Source organism: Rutidosis leptorrhynchoides, chromosome 6 (genome assembly GCF_046630445.1).
Source record: "Rutidosis leptorrhynchoides isolate AG116_Rl617_1_P2 chromosome 6, CSIRO_AGI_Rlap_v1, whole genome shotgun sequence".
Classification (NCBI taxonomy): Eukaryota; Viridiplantae; Streptophyta; class Magnoliopsida; order Asterales; family Asteraceae; genus Rutidosis; species Rutidosis leptorrhynchoides.
Window position 1 is genome coordinate 212,301,673 of NC_092338.1, and position 19,348 is coordinate 212,321,020.

The window sequence follows — 19,348 nt, forward strand, 5'->3', positions numbered from 1 at the left end:
CTAAAATCACATACATGTAGGGAAAACATTCCCTTCCTAACGTATAGGTTTTGGGCTCCCTAGTTCTATAGATGTCAAATCAAAGTTCAAATTACCTACCCAATAAATTTGACGTACACTCTCCGATAAATTTGTCGGTACGTAATAGTTTTCCGTTGGTCACTTGAATGGCATAGGTAGTGTCTAGGGGATATGGTGGTGTGCAAAGAGTACGAGTCAAGGCCTTGGTTATAAAACGTCTAACGGTACCCGAATTGAATAAACATGAAATATAAGGGTTGTTGAGAAGAAACGTGCCCGTGACTAGTTGTCATCTCGGGCTTCCTCGGTGTTAATGTTGAAAGATCGGCCGCGTGTATTGGGGTTTGTATTCTTCTCCGGGCACGCATTCTTAAAATGACCCGGTTAGCCACATTCGAAACAAACGCCCGTCCGGTGTGCATTGGGCGCCTTTTGGGCGACGGGGGCGACACTCCTACAATCATTGGCCGTATGACCACTTCCTTGGCATCGGTGGAAAGTTAACTTACCACATTCACCATAATGACGGTTGCGGCATTTGTTGCAAAATGGTTTGCTACATTCGCCATAATGATGTTTGTGGCACTTGTTGCAAGATGGTAGACTTCCGGCATAGCCTTTCTTGTCGTTGGAGGTGAAAGGCTTCTTGGCGGGGTTGTTGTTGTAGTTGCTCAATTTGGGGGCTTCCCTTTTTCTTTTGTTGCCACCCGACTTATCCTCGGCTTTATATGCCGACACCTCAATTTCGTCCACCGTTTCGATCAATTGGTGAGCCATATTCAAAGCCTCTTGGTGATTAGCGGGTTTGGATGACATTACTCCTTGTTTGATACTCTTAGGAAGACCATCCATGTAAAGCTCAACCCTTAGAGACTCGGTACTCACAAGATTTGGGCACATCAAGGCTAGCTCAGAAAATCATTGATTATAGGCCTTTAGGTCATTCCCGACCGCTTTTAAAGTTCTTAGCTCGTGTTCAAGCTTGTGGGTCTCTTCACGTGGGAAGTATTCGGTGATCATCTTTCCTCTTAAGTCGACCCAAGAGAGAGCGTGGGCTTCGTGGATACCCACCGATTGTACATACGCTTATGCTAAAGATGAAGGTGTGAGTGGATACCCACCATGTGAGAGCGATACCGGCGAAGGTGTGAGTGGAAAATCTGACCTTGTCTTGGTCCCGACAACCGCTTATGCTAAAGACGGCTTCCGTTTGCTCAAACCATCGGGTGAGCACGACCGGTCCCCCGGTTCCATCAAAAGTGTGAGGTTTGCACCCTATGAAGTTCTTATAGGAGCACCCTTCGTTTGAATTACCGGCTCCATTGTTGTTGTTGTTGTTGTGATTGTTGTTATTGTTATTGTTGTTGGAAGAGTGACCGGCCATGGCCGCATCCACGGCGGTGGCTATCATTCGTTGTAGAGCTTGTTCGGGAGTTTCGGGAGGAGCGTGTCGACGAGCCATTGTTCCTTCAAGACACAAGAATATCGTTGGTTAGTATTCTCAATAATACCAACCGTGATATGGAAAAAGGATAAAGAGAAAATTTCCTTAACCCGCCTTAAATTCTTTATGTCATAATGTCGGAACGTCCATGTGAACCACCGTAATATAAACTCGGAAATTATATTGCCCTGATTCACATGTGCATTTAACATTACTTCATAAAGTTAAGGTGGCGTGTCAATCAAATTTAACAACGTGATATCAATATCGAATAAGAGTTAGATATGATAGGAGAGTTCGAGTATAATGCACAAATAGTCAAGTAGTTCCTACTTCAGTCTATATGCCGGTTGTAGTCTAGATTCACTAATGTACCCTATGACTCGGGGTCGACACCAATGAACTCTAAATCCCTACAACCAATGCTCTGATACCATCTGTAGCGACCCAACAAAATCGTCATTGACGGCGCCGTCTACTTAGGTCCCGTTACGTGGTCATAAGTCCTTAAGATGACGTTTGACCAAAAATATGTCGCATTCATTTCAAATGTAAAGGACGTTTTAAGTTTACAAAAGTAGTTCAATGACTAGTTACATTACAATGTTTAACGTACAATTGAAACCTATGCGACACAATTTAAAAGCAAGTCAAAGGGGCTCCAAATATGCATGTATACTCGACATCCAAGCAAGTATCAAAAAGAGTGCAGAAGCATGTATCATATAGCATTCAGGGACCTGAGAAAACATAGAGAATCTGTCAACGAAAACGTTGGTGAAATCATAGGTTTAGTAAATGAGTATGTAAGTAAAATAAGTTGAACCACAAGTTATAGTATAAGTCGATTTTCCGAATCGTTTGAATTCCATAAGTATTGTTGTTTACCGAGCACCCAATTATCAAAGCTTAACCGTATCATTTACCTCAGCATAAAAGTGTTAGAACATACACCGTACCAGAATATATTTCATTCGCTTAATGGTAGCGAACCGTCCGAATGAGGGTTAGTCAAACCCGTATGGATCCACACAACATAGTCTCTCTTACACCATCTGATGTAATTAATGATAATTGAATTGAGGGTTTTCGTTCAAACTCGTCCGTATCTTTGTATTCGTATTTGTGTTCGATGTACAAAAGTATGAAAAGTATATATGCATATGAAATGTATATAAGTATGTAACGTATATGTTTCTCAGCCCACGATTTAAAAATATAAAAGTTGTTGAAAAAGTGGGACTATGATCTCACCTCGAGTGCACGAGTATAAAAGTACTTCACAAAGTAAACGTGTGCATGAAAGTTGCTTAGCCTTGACCTAAACAAGTAAGTTGTATCAATAATGGTAAACGCGATTGGTCAAGGATGTTCAGTTAGTCCTATGGCTCGTTACGACTCGAATAAGTAGCATGTGAATCAAATTGTCAAGTTTCATGCAAGATACAAGTATAGAAGCAAGTTAGAGAGATTGCATAAGTATTCGGTTAAGTTTGGCTATAAGTCAAACTTGGTCGGGTCAAAGTCAACAAAAAAGTCAACACGTTCGGGTCGGGTCCCGAACTATTTTTCTGAGGTTTTTAATCATATATAAGCATGTTAGTCAAGTTTCATGTTAATCGGAGGTGCGTAGCATAGTTAGAATTAATCGAAAAACGACCAAATTGGACAGCACCTGATAGGCCATCTGGACGGCGTCCAAAATGTCTGGACGGCGTCCAGTATTGAAGGCCTGGACGGCGTCCAAAATACTGGACGGCGTCCAAGTCTGAAGGGCTGGACGGCGTCCAAGAATCTGGACGGCGTCCAGATCTGTATCCAGGCCCTGTTTTGCTGCAACAAAGAAATGCACGAACCAAAACTCAAACAATCCCAATTTATGACCCGCAAACAATCAAAACATGTATCCTATATCATCGGGAAGGTATTTTGACAAAGGATACAACTAACCACATATCATCAATCGAGTTTATCATTTACAATAACCGAATTCTCGTCAAGTGATCATTTAGAGTTCGTTTTCCAAGTTTCAAGTTCACAAATTCATTTCATGATTCGGTAGTCCAATCTACACATACGATATGCCGTTTCGAAGGTAATTAAACGTACATTGCAACTAAACACTTACTAACAACATTAACAAGCATTCAATGCATCAAAAGTTCATTTTAAGGTTCATCAAACCCTAATTAAGAATCACAAAATCAATAATCATGTTAACGCAAGGTTTTCATATCATCCAACATACCAAAACGAAACTAACGTTGCTAGTAACACTTTTAACACAATGGATTTTTTCATCTAACAACATTTGATCAATCAAAATCAAGGATTAAACTAACCCATTTCAAGTGTTCATGCTAGTTACACCAAATAACAAGATCGAGCATACAAATTACATACACGACATCACAATGAGCCATAGACACTAACTAACACCATTTCAAGTCAAAAATATGAATTTAGAGAAATCTAGAGTTTTAGAAATGTTACCCAAACGAGATGAAGTTGGTACCAAAATGAAGAGGATGAAGAGAGGATCACGAATATGTAATTTATTTTGTTGTAAGCCTCCTAGATCGAATTTAGATGATGATTGAATGAATTTGGTAAATGTGTGTGTGTTCTTGCTAGAGAGAAAGAGAGAGAGAGATGGAGATGATTGAATGGTGGTGATTGGGGTGGACTAGTTGACCTAGTCAACTAGTTTGCCCCGTGTCAATTTTAGTCCCTCGAGTTTAAAAGCGGGTACGTGATTTAATCGAACGAATATCTTAAATAAGCGAGAGTAAACGGAAGTTGTTATAATTCAATAACGGAAAATATTAAGAACGTTAGCTAACAAAGGATACGAATCTATATACGGAAGATATTATTAAAATAAAAAGACGGGCGTTAAAATAATTTAACGGAAAAATGCGGGATGTTACAGCACACTTGTATGCTCTGTATGTGTTAACAGTTTTGATGTGTTGTAGAGTCGGATATAGAATCAATCATATCAATTGTGTCATTTTATATTGTTATTAGCTGATTGTTACAGCAAAACAATTGAATACAATTAATTGATTGTAATTGTATTCATACAATTGTTTACAATTGTATTCATACAGGGACTAGCACAAAAATATCCAAAACTTCAGGTCCAGATCACTGATTCAATTACTATATTACCAATTACAACTATATTTTCTAGTATGATTACAAACAACAACCATATGTATTAAATTCAACAAAACAACAAAACATAAAAAGAAAGAAAGTGTTACCTCTGATTAAATATGAAAACTACAGCTGAAGATGATGATCAATTAATGGATTAAACTTAAAAGCTATGAATGAATGAATGAATGAATAGATAGCTCTTGTATGTTCGCATTATTTTTTTATAAGATTTTATGGGTGATTATATAAGTTATTAGTTATAGATAATTATAGTATAGTTAATTTTGTATTTAAATTATAAGTATAGTTTTCCTAATTAAAATCAAATTCAAAAACTCGATCGTAACAAACTTCCTATTTTTTAGCTCTTAGTATATTAATTGGTCGTGTTACATAATTTGTTATTTAGACATGTTCATAGTTGGTGTTACATCCAAGCCCAGTTAAGGATCCATTAAAAGTTTTAAACTAACCCAAGCCCAATTATGAAGGTATTTCGTATGCCCGAGAGATATATTAAATTAATGTGGCTAATGTGTTATGATCCAAGTCGGGTCATACCCAACAACAAGCTTACCGACACCTTATATGTATTTAATTTTAACGATTGGATCATTGATTAAATACGCGACACTTGAACATTAAGAAAAATGGTTTTCTGAAATACTATTTGATGTATACATATATATATATATAAATTACGGAATAATTTATATAATATGGATTTAATTATTTATAGGTTAAATAATTAATAATGTTATGTTACATTTCTTTATAATTGATTTTATATAAAATGTACATCATTAATATGCAAGTTTATAAAATGTGCATTATAATTTATATGGAAGTTTTATATATAATAGTTTTATAAAAGTTTAACTTATATAAAACTATTTTATTTAAACTAATATGGGAGTGGCCGTGGAGTTGTAAGAAGGCATGCTAATGATTCCCTACACCTTGCCATACTTTCCCACTTCCATATGCATGCACATTTGACTCTTTGTGGAGAGATATACTTGCAAAATACATAAAAAAAAACTGCATAAACCCCTACATTCTGCTGCAGAAAGCCGTGGGCTTTGAGGGAGAAGAAAGGGTCCTCATTTTAGTTTTTGCAAGCTCATTCAAGTGTTAAACAAAATCCTAACTAAAAGCAAGGGTGTTGGTGCATAAGTTTGGGGTATAACAACTTGAGGTTTCACACTTTTGGAGCTTCATTCATCATCATCATCTTCATCATTTAATAGCAAGCTTGGAGTAGGTATAACCTATTTACTTGCTTGTAGTTTGTAAGTATATATCACAACTTGATCCTAATTGGGATTTAACTTTAATTGGTTAATGATTAACAAGTTCTAAATGGTAATACTTACATGCTTCCGCTTTCATTTGATTCTTAAAATGTTTTATACATAATGGAACTTGTTAAATCCCAACAATGGTATCTAGAGCTGAAGTTGTTGAAATATGCTTCGAGATGGTTATCAAAACCCACTATAATTTTGCATTTTATGAACATGCATGATAGTAGAATGCAAAAATTTTCGGGTTTGGGTGGGATCCTCTTTTTGGCCGAATTATTGGGGACCCAAAATGGGTTTCGGGTCTTCCACTTTGGTCATTTTGGTTGCATGTTGAGTTCACAATCAAGCCTTGACCTTGTGTTTGAATGGTTGCATGTTTGGTTGAATTAACCTATTCATTTGGTATGTAATATTAATTCATTCATGTGGTTGTAATATTCATTCAATTTGGTTTGTAATTTTATTATTTTGATTATGTAATTTATTTTATATTTGGTATGTAAAATAGATTAGGTTATATTTTCATTTTCTAGAAAAATGTATTAGGATATATTTTTTGTAAAAATGAAGATACAAGATGAATACTTGGAAGATTCATTTGGATGCAAGATTAAGTGGGAGATTTTGAAATCTCCTACTTAGTGTTATAACCCTTAACCGGTGACATTTGTTTTCGGCAATCAGCTTGATTATGAACACATCTGTTTGCATGCGTGGTTGTTTTATTTCTTGTATGATTGTGGACTGTGTATGTTACTACAGCAAGTTATCACATAAGTTAACAACAAGCATAAGTACAATTTAATTGGTTAAATTATTAACGACATGCAAAACGTCAATTTAAATGGTTAAATTAAAAACGGCTAAAAGGACATTAATAAACGGTTATTAAGAACATGATAAGGATCATATATATAAAATGGTTTATGTCAAGTAATTGGCTAAAATTACTAGACTTGAAAATGGATTTCAAATAAACCATACACTAAATGCATGTTGGTGTATGGCATATATGTTTTCTTAAACTAGAATAAAGAAAGCCGAAAATCCCTTTAAAACTAAAACAAGGTAAACAAGTTTAACGCCATCCTTTTGTGGGACACTTAAACATAGTAGGGAACTCATAATGGGATAAAGGTCACCTAACCGTTATGAGCAAACTAATATGGTTAAGGTAAAATTCGCATGCTTGTGGGATAAAGGTCACCTAACCACTTGTATGTTAATTTTACATGTTTACACAAGTAGGACGACTTGATTTGGGAATCATGAACTTAGGGTCACCGAAGCATGAGGAACAAATAGGCGTTGATGGGATAAATATGCCATGCAAAAGGATTGCATGATCCCATAATTTAGAAGTTACAAAAGGATTGCAATTGTCATATAAATGACTACCTAGCTAAATCAAATAACGGGATGAAGGTCACCTAACCGAAATTTGATTTACCGTTGGATTCTAATATTTAATAAATCAATTAAAATTTAAAAGGGTATTGTTTATTAAATTTAAAATCGATACTTAAATGAACTTTGTTAAATTTTGTAGATGGCCGCCAATAACAACAACATGCAAAACGCACCTATTAACTTGAATAACCTATCGTTAAGGTCTCTCCTCGAGAAAGACAAACTCAACCATACGAACTTTATGGATTGGTTCCGCAATCTTAGGATTGTCCTCAAACTTGAGGATAAGGCGTATGTGTTGGAAGACCCTATTCCCGATCAACCCGACGAGGATGATACGGAAGGCATGGCTTATTGGGATAAGTATTGCGCCGATTCGGTGCAAGTCGCTTGCCTAATGCTTGGGACTATGATACCCGAACTCCAAAAGGATTTCGAGCATCATACTGCATACGACATGATCACGCAATTGAAGAAGATGTTCCTTCAACAAGCACGTGTCGAGTGCTTCGAGACCGTTCGAGCACTTCATGCATGTCGTATGGACGACTCCCAATCCATTTCATCTTATGTCCTTAAGATGAAAAGCCTCATTGATCGCGCAAACCGTCTTAATCTCAACATATCTAATGAGCTGGCCACGGATCTTATCCTAAACTCCTTGTCAAGGAGGTTTGACCAATTTGTAATTAATTACAATATGAATGGGATGGATAAGACCATTGGCGAACTTCATGGCATGCTTAGGACGGCAGAAACTAGCATGGGTAAGAGGGCTTCACCCGTGCTAATGATCAATGATGGTGGGTCCAAAGCGAACAACACCTCTAAGCCAAAGGCGGCTAAGTGGAAAGGACCCGCCCATCAAGACAAGGGAAAGGGGAGGATGGTTACCCCAACCAAAAACAAGAATAAGAAGCAAAAGGTTGCCGGACAAGTAAACCCCAAGGAAGACCCGTGCTTTGGTTGCGGTGAAATGGGTCACTGGAAACGCAACTGCCCGATCTACCTTAAGGAGTTGAAGAAAAAGAGGGATGCGGGGTAAACCTCAGGTAATATATATATGGTATATATAGAGCTTAGTATTACTTCTTCTAATACATGGTTATTAGACACTGGATGTGGAACTCACATTTGCAATTCTTTGCAGGGGTTCAAAAGAAGTAGCAAGCAAACGGGAACATCAAGTCTCTTTATGGGTAATGGAGCCAAAGTGCAAGTGAAGGCTCAAGGAGACTTTGTATTAAAGCTTCCAAGTGGTTTGGAACTTATTTTAAACAATGTTTTGTATGCACCGGATTTATGTCGAAACATTATTTCAGTTTCCCGTTTAAAACAATGTGGTTTTTATCTTAATTTTGTTAATAATGATATCTACATTTATTTAGATAATGTATTTTTTTTAAGGCTTCGCCTTCAAATGGAATTTATGAATTGGTTCATGATAATACATCATCTAGTAGCTCAATATACCATACTAGCACCAAGAAACTCAAAAGGGATTTGAGTGATTCCTACTTATGGCATTGTCGCCTTGGTCACATAAACAAGAACCGAATGCGTACACTTCAAAAGAATGGACTCTTGAAATCAAATGAGATGGACTCGTTTGATGCATGTGAATCTTGTTTACAAGGCAAAATGACTAAAGCACCTTTCAAAGGGACCTATGAAAGGGCTAAAGATTTATTGGGATTAATACATTCGGATGTATGTGGACCCTTTAAACCCATGACTAGGAATGGTGAAAGATACTTTGTTACTTTCATTGATGACTTTAGTCATTTCGGATATGTCTACTTATTAAGACATAAGGATGAAACTTTTGAAGCATTCAAAGAATATCAAAACGAAGTACAAAATCAACTCAACAAAACAATCAAGGTACTTCGTACCGATAGAGGAGGTGAATACCTAAGCGATGCTTTCCAAGATCATCTTAGGAGTTGTGGGATTGTCTCACAACTTACTCCACCAGGAACATCCCAACTTAATGGGGTTTCCGAAAGGAGGAACCGAACCCTAATGGATATGGTTCGATCTATGATGGCTAAAATCTCGTTACCTCTATCATTTTGGGGTCATTGTCTATGCTCTGCGGCTCGTATTTTAAATATGGCCCCAACCAAGAAAGTGGAACGAACTCCTCATGAGATGTGGTTTGGAAAACCTCCATCTCTATCATACTTAAAGGTATGGGGATGTGAAGCTTATCCTAAGCGTTACATCCCTAATAAGTTGAATGCTCGATCCACGAAGTGTATCTTCATAGGATATCCCAAGGATGATATGGGATATTATTTCTATGATCCATCCGAGCAAAATGTATTTGTTGCTCGAAAGGCTGAATTCCTTGAAACTAAGTTCCTATTGGAAGGAAATAGTGAAAGGAAGATAGATCTTGAAGAGGTTCAAGATCAAGTAGATGATACACAATTGGTCAACACTAGCACTCAACATGAAAATGTTGAGAATGATCAAATGGATGATTAAAATATACAAGACGTTCGCAGATCTGGTAGGATTAGTAATCCTCCTGAGAGATATGGGTTTCTCATGGATGATTGCTATGTGGTTGATTTGGATGAACCAACAAACTACCAAGATGCTTTATCAAGGATTGATAAAGATAAATGGCAGGAAGCCATGAACGCTGAGATGCAATCCATGTATGATAACCAAGTTTGGGAACTAGTTGTACAACCTACTAGCTCCAAGTTAGTTGATTGTAAATGGATTTTCAAGATAAAAACCGACATGCATGGAAACTTAAATACATATAAAGCTAGACTTGTAGCAAAAGGTTTCACTCAAACTCAAGGGATTGACTATGATGAAACCTTTTCGCCTGTGGCAATGGTAAAGTCTATTAGAATATTATTTGCCATTGCTGCTCATTATGATTATGAAATATGGCAAATGGATGTCAAGACCGCTTTCCTAAATACATATCTTGAGGAAGATGTCTATATAGTTCAACCTGAAGGTTTTGTCGATCCAAAACATCCTAACAAAGTATGTAAGTTAAAGAAGTCAATCTACGGATTGAAACAAGCATCTAGAATGTGGAATCATCGTTTTAATGAGGAAGCCAAGAAATTTGGCTTCATTTAAAATGGTGATGAAGCTTGTGTATACAAGAAAGCTAGTGGGAGCATTATCATGTTCCTTGTATTATATGTGGATGATATATTATTATTTGGGAATGATATCCCGACAATGCAAGGAGTTAAAACTTGGCTAAAAGGCTGCTTCTCCATTAAGGATCTTGAAGAAGCACAATAAATTTTGGGGATTAGGATCTACAGGGATAGATCCAAGAAATTGATAGGTTTGAATCAAAGTACATACATTGAAAAGATCTTGAAAAGGTTCAAGATGGAGAACTCTAAGAAAGGTTTGGTACCTATTCAAAAGGGAACACTTCTCAGTTCATCTCAGTGTCCCACCACAAAAGATGAATAAGAGAGAATGAAGAAAGTCCCATATGCGTCTGCTATTGGGTCAATCATGTATGCAATGATATGCACTAGACCGGATGTGTCATGCGCTCTTAGCCTGACAAGTAGATGCCAGAATAACCCAGGAAACAGTCATTGGATTGCTGTTAAAAGTATATTGAAATACCTTAGGAGGACTAAGGATATGTTTCTTATATACGGGTCTGGTGAGGAGGAACTCGCTGTAAAAGGTTACGTGGATGTGAGTTTCCAAACTGATCGTGATGATTCTCGTTCACAATCCGGTTATGTCTTCACATTAAATGGAGGTGCGGTCTCTTGGAAAAGTTCAAAACAGGACGTTGTTGCATTATCCACTACAGAGTCGAAGTACATTGCCGCCTCATTGGTAGCTCAGGAAGCTGCATGGATGAAGAAATTCATCGACGACTTAGGAGTAGTCCCTTCCATTCAGGACCCTCTTGAGATCTTTTGTGAGAACGAGGGTGCGATTGCTCAAATCAAGGAACCTCGTGCTCACCAAAAGACCCGTCACATTGAGTGGAGATTCAACTACATAAGGGATGAAGTTAAAAAAGGAAATATATGTATTCGCAAAGTTCACACAGATCTTAATATAGCAGATCCACTCACGAAACTCTTACATGGTGCAAAACATCAAGGGCATGTTAGTGCATTAGGGCTTCGATATTCTAGTGATTGGTTATGATCTGTTTTAAGTATTGTAATGGAACGAAATTGTTCAAACTCATTAATATAATTATGGTATTAATTTATTTTGAGTTATGTTCCTATCTTGCATATTTTATCCATGAATAAGTAATTATTCTAAATTATGTAGTCGATCACATTTGTGGGAACAAGTGTGAGGTTTAGACTATTATGAACTTGGATTGGTATACATTCATGGGATGAATGTGGGGCAAGGTTGCAACCAAGGTTCATAGATATTTGTGGGATACAAATATTGGAAGACCCGCCCTCAAGATTTACAAAATGGAGCCTTTGTGGTTGATCACACGTAATCTTGAGTAAAGGCGAATATCATTGTATCCTCTGACCTGAGATACATATTGGGTTCGGATATCTACCGAGTATCATACCTTGATTCTTCCCTTCGCTATTCTAAAATATGGTAGTTCACAAGGAAGAGCTCAGGTATAATGCAAGGTACATATTTAGGACGTATGTAGTCAAGATGAAATTTGTCCCTCTTATTCATTGATAGTCAGATGTCTAAGGCCTGATAAAGTTAAATCTAAAAGAGAGTGATCACTCTGTATCTCTTGGATTTAACATGACATCTAGGACGAAAGGATATAATGAAAGATTCACCTATTCATATTCGAGGTGGGAACTCGAAAGGGATGATGTTATTGAATGGCATAAAGTCATAGCATATTGGGGGTGATGGACAGTCGTTAGGTGGTATCCATCACTTGCATTAATTTCTTATGTTTCTCGTGCAAGTGGGAGATTGAAGGTATTTCGTATGCCCGAGAGACATATTAAATTAATGTGGCTAATGTGTTATGATCCAAGTCGGGTCATACCCAACAACAAGCTTACCGACACCTTATATGTATTTAATTTTAACGATTGGATCATTGATTAAATACGCGACACTTGAACATTAAGAAAAATGGTTTTCTGAAATACTACTTGATGTATACATATATATATATATATAAATTATGGAATAATTTATATAATATGGATTTAATTATTTATAGGTTAAATAATTAATAATGTTATGTTACATTTATTTATAATTGATTTTATATAAAATGTACATAATTAATATGCAGGTTTATAAAATGTGCAATATAATTTATATGGAAGTTTTATATATAATAGTTTTATAAAAGTTTAACTTATATAAAACTATTTTATTTAAACTAATATGGGAGTGGCCTTGGAGTTGTAAGAAGGCATGCTAATGATTCCCTACACCTTGCCATACTTTCCCACTTCGATATACATGCACATTTGACTCTTTGTGGAGAGATATACTTGCAAAATACATTAAAAAAAAAAACTGCATAAACCCCTACATTCTGCTGCAGAAAGCCGGAGGCTTTGAGGGAGAAGAAAGGGTTCTCATTTTAGTTTTTGCAAGCTCATTCAAGTGTTAAACAAAATCCTAACTAAAAGCAAGGGTGTTGGTGCATAAGTTTTGTGACAACCCGGAAATTTCTAACCAAATTTAAACTTTAATCTTTATATGTTTCCGACACGATAAGCAATATTTGTTAAGTTAAATTTCCAGAATTTTAAACTATGTTCATACATTCATTCAACCTCGACTAAGTTCCAACAATTCACGAACCATTAAACGAATATGATTATATATGTATATGTGTATATACATTATAACTTGAAACGTAAACAAAATATTAGATTAAATACTTTATATGATTGTATCTATTTCAAAATATTTATCAATGAAATTAGAAGATAAGATCAAATGATTGAATTATCAGATATATTGAATTATGATTACAAGTCTCTGTTGAAAGGCCCACGTTGATTTGAGAAATCTTTCCATTTTAACAATATTCGGAAAATGGTAAAGTGATTTATAAATAAGAACAAAGTGTCAATCATTGAGAACTAGACAAAGGATAGTGGAAGATTGAATCTCATAAAGACTCGATTGATCTATTTAGTTTCAAACGTACAAAAACGTTTTTCAGTTTAAAAAGAACTTTATTATTAAAACGTATATACTTTTATAAATATCTAGAACCACTTTTGACAACTCATTACTTAACTAGTATGATAAAGATAACGATATTTATATTTTATTTTATTAAATATATATAACGATTTAAATTAATATTATATATATTTATACGCGTATTATACGTACATAGTTTTATACTTTTACTATACTTAAACTTTACATTTACTTTATTTTTACTTTACTTTAACTTTAATAATTCACTTTACTAATATATACTTTAATAATTCACTTTAATAATTCATACTTTAATAATTTACTTTAATAATTCATACTTTAATAATTCACTTTAATAATTCATACTTTAATAATTCACTTTAATAATTCAAAAATCTATTATAAATAGAATTCAATAGGTTTCATTATTTCATAGAAACTTGAAAATATTTTTCTCTAAACTCTCTCAATCGATTTACATATATATATTTACTCCGTATTATTTCAAGATATTATTAGTATACATAAAATATTACGACGGAGTGCTGTCCGAGTGATTTCGAAATTGTTTTTCGAGTAGGATAGGATTAAGGAAATTATGGGTTATAGCTATGGAGGTGATTGAGTATGGTTCATGGGTATGCTCGTGAGGTCAATATAGTGTTTATCAGTTCCGTTGCGTCTACGTACCTTTCCTGCAATATTGAATCTCAATATTGATACGTGAGTACTCATAATTTAACTTTTACATACTAATAGTGTATCTCTAACTAGTGCTCGAGTACTTAGGATTATGCATGCTTGTACTTTTGATATTGCCCTTAGACAGATTAGGTTGAATCTTGAATTAGTTACACTTGCGGTTGAGATAAGGTATAAGATATGCATGTCCTTGGAAAGCTAGCGAAAAATTAAGAACTTTTCCTTTAGATATCGAATGGTTTCGATGAACGGATTAGAAGTTATAATCAATTGAATTTTCGATATTTTTATTAAAAATGATTATTATTATCGTCGTTTTTATCGTCGTTCTAGTTTTATCTTATTATTATCATTATTATTATCTTTATCAATAAAAGGGATTTATCATTAAAAATTGTTATTTTTTTTTATTATTATTACTATCGTTATTATCGTTAAAGTTATAATTAGTATTATTATTATTATCCAATTATTATTATTATTATTATTATTATTATTATTATTATTATTATTATTATTATTATTATTATTATTATTATTATTATTATTATTATTATTATTATTATTATATTATTATTATTATTATTATTATTATTATTATTATTATTATTATTATTATTATTATTATTATTATTATTATTAGTATTATTATTATTATTATCATTATTAATATATATATCATTATTTAAAAATGGTTATTGTTATTGTTATTATTATTATTACTATATTATCATTAAGATAATTATTAGTATTATCGTTAATAATGTTATAGTAACTATCATTATTAATATTAGTGTAATTAAAACAAATATTTGTAACACCTAATTATTTTGATTACTATTATTATCATTATTATGAACACGATATAAAAGACGATTAAAAGCTATTAAACAAAATGATTAGGAAATAATGAGTAAGAGTATCATGATGAAATTAAAATATTATAAGATATTGATTTAGAAAAATTATCATTCTTATTATTTTTATCATTACTATTATTATTAAAAGTATCGTTAGTATTAAAACTATCATTTTAACAAAAATTATCATTTTAAGAGAAATGTCATTGTTACTATAAAATATCATTATTATTATTTTAAATAGAATTATTATTTTAAAGATAATATTAAAAATTATCGTAAATATTAATGTTATCATAATTAGAATTATCGTTTTATCATAATGTCATCTTAGTAATTATAAATATTGATATTTTTATAATAATAATAATTATTATTACAAAATAATACAACTTTTACTTACTATCATTATAGATATTATTTTATCAAATAAATATGTGATACAAACATATTTTACTACGTGTAATAACTTACTTTAATAATATCTATCATATTATCTTTATGATATTAAATGAACCCTATAAATTTTATTACTTAATATATATAAAATTATATTTTATTATATAAATTTAATATAAATTTTTATTTATTAATAAATAAATTATATTATTTACTCTAACAAATCTTTTAAAAATATTTAAAAATATAAAACGACGATATTTAAACTATATATTAATCATGTATAGATTTTTGGAAATTATTTTGAGTCAAATTTACTTTTGTTGACTTTTGCATATTAGTCTCGAGCATTAGGATTGTGGTACACTATGACTTGACCTAATTTGTTAGACAAATATTGACCAACACATAAATATATATAATTAATTTAGGTTCGTGAATCCGAGGCCAACCTTGCACTTGTTCAATGACGTTATATGTATTTTTACTACGAAATACAGTATGGTGAGTTTCATTTGCCTTTTTACCCTTTATATTTTTGGGACTGAGAATACATGCGCTTTTATAAATGTTTGACGAAATAGACACAAGTAATTGAAACTACATTCTATGGTTGAATTATCGAAATCGAATATGCCCCTTTTTATTAAAGTCTGGTAATCTAAGAATTCGGGAACAGACACCCTAATTGACGCGAATCCTAAAGATAGATCTATTGGGCCTAACAAACCCCATCCAAAGTACCGGATGCTTTAGTACTTCGAAATTTATATCATGTCCGAAGGAGGATCCCGGAATGATAGGGGATATTCTTATATGTATCTAGTTAATGTCGGTTACCAGGTGTTCACCATATGAATGATTATTTTTGTCTCTATGCATGGGACGTATATTTATGAGAACTGGAAATGAAATTCTTGTGGTCTATTAAAATGATGGAAATAAATGATTATGATATACTAATGAACTCACCAACCTTTTGGTTGACACTTTAAAGCATGTTTATTCTCAGGTGTTAAAGAAATCTCCCGCTGTGCATTTGCTCATTTTAAAGATATTACTTGGAGTCTTTCATAACATATTTCGAAGAACGTTGCATTCGAGTCATTGAGTTCATCAAAGATTATTATTAAATCAATTTATAGTTGGATAGTAGATATTATGAAATGGTATGCATGCCTGTCAATTTTCGATGTAAAGAAAGTTTGTCTTTTAAAAACGAATGCAATGTTTGTAAAATGTATCATATAGAGGTCAAATACCTCGCAATGTAATCAACTATTGTGAATCGTTTATAATGTCTATGAACGGGTCCTTTCAGTTGGTATCAGAGCGGTGGTCTTAGCGAACCAGGTCTGCATTAGTGTGTCTAACTGATAAGTCGATAGGATGCATTAGTGAGTCTGGACTTCGACCGTGTCTGCATGTCAAAAGTTTTGCTTATCATTTTGTGTCGAAAATTAACTACTTATCATCCTCAGGAAATTACCTGCTTATCATTTTTAGTCTAAGATACGTTTTGCTGCATTGATTGCATGAATAGTGTATAGACAAAAATTCATATCTTAGCATATCTGCTAAATCATATCTTATCGTATCTGTTACTTTAAACTTTGCCTAACATATTCCGCAAAGTCCTCCGTAATCTACGAAATCTTTTGATCTATATATATATATATATATATATATATATATATATATATATATATATATATATATATATATATATATATATATATATATATATTCTATGTAATTAGAATACCATCCGTTAGCCAAAATCATTTCATATCGGAAAAAAAAATCCTTTATCCAATCGTACGAAATGGAATTCGTCATCAGTTCAAGTCACTCAGATTCCGAAATAGAATCCCATTCAAGCTCCGAAAGCAGTGTGACCGGAATAGATCAACCAATCAGTCATCACCTATTCTGGATGAATTGGGGATGGGTTCGTAGCCTCCTCAATCATTGGAGACAAGAAGAAGGTGATCCCTTCCATCTACCACATTGCCCTCTTGACGAAGAACCTGAAGCACTTACCGGCGAACCTGTCCGAAACACCATTTTCTCTCTCATTTCCAGAGTATCTCGTCACGATTATATATTACATCAAATTTTAGATTTTATTTATCCGCTCGTCCGAACCGACAATCACCCCGGTGTAATAGAAGAAGCCAACGAGCTTCGCGCTCGGGTAGTGGCTTTGGAGAATATGGTGCAGAGATTACAAACACCAGCAGCAGCATCAGCAGCATAACCAGTACCACCATCATCAACGCCAACAGTACCATTACCACCTCCAACCACAACCGCGTCGTAAACCTCAACTTCACAATCTGTCCCACGAGCATCAACGTCATACGCACCATAGACACCAAGGAGTACCAACAACAATAACTGACGAAGTATTAATTCATAACTTCATTGGAGAAACATTCTGCGGAGATTATGTAATCTCTAAAGTCTTAGAGATTATCTAATCTAGCCCTAACCATAAATCAGGTAAGCGAACCAAAATGATAGAAGGAAGAGTAGAAACCCTGACAAAAATAGTGTGTGATTAACAAGCTAAACTTGCTTTACCAGCAGCATCAACAGTACCGTCAGCGTTACCAGCATCGTCAGTACAGTCAACATTCGAATCAACAACACCGATAACATCACAAACTCCGTCAGTTCAAGAATCACTGTGGACATCATTACGAATCAATAACGTGTATACTGTATCAACGAGTTATGAAGAATTAACTCATTCCCTCTGAAGAAATTATATGTATATTAGATATATATATATATATATATATATATATATATATATTTTGAAATAAATCTTTCCGTGCTAAGCTATTGTGTGTGAATCTTAACTACTCGGTTAATTCATATTACAAATATGCAATAATGTACGTCCTTCGGCCGCAACTTAACCAGCGTTAACTACAATCTCTGTCGCAATTCAACAAATTCTAATTCATAATAAATCAAGTATATATTTGATTTTACACTTTCATCATCGATGTACCCGAAACTTTTCAGATAACATCATTCGTACTTTGCGAAATTCACAAGAATTCCACGAACTGAACATCATACATCAACAAATAACGAAGTATTGATTCATAATTTCAATGTCATTAAAGAAATACTGCGTAAAAGTTATGTACTTTTTAAAGCCTTTAGGGATTATTCAATTCTAGTTTCAACCGTAAATCAAATGAGTTTAATTTAACATTAACTCATTAAATCTATGTTACACCTGAAGAAAATATACATATATATATTTTCATAAAGACTGTAATAAAATTCTTTTGTACAAAATATTAATTGTGAAATTTTTTTTAACTGGTAGGTAATACCCGAGAGATATATAAATTCACAATTAATATATTACATTCTTCGAATCTGATTCAGCAAATCATCCATTATACTCCCTACTTTCACAACAATATACATTCTTTTATAGAAATCAAAACAACCATACTCATTCAAAATTTAATTACATATTCTGATTTTGAAATCTCAAAATTCAACTTGAGATATGACCAAAATCATCACTCTTAGATCCTTACATCTTTCACAAGCTATATTTTTGACTTCAAAACTGTGTTCAAACCCTTCGAAAATTTCTGAAGACACTTCGAATGATGAGCAATCGAGTTGATGATCCAACCACATGTTACCCACAGTTATGTACCTGAAAAACTCTTCAAACCAAAGTAAAAGTTTAAACAACGTATCCGCGTCAGATTCTTTAGCATTTATTAGCAAAAATAACTTTGTGACTCCTATTCAAAGTAGCCAGTTTTGTCACAGCTCCAGCAAGTCAACTTCGACTTTTCAGTCAGACTAACCTTATTATAACCTTGAGATATACACCATCGTTACCAGGGAACCTTTTA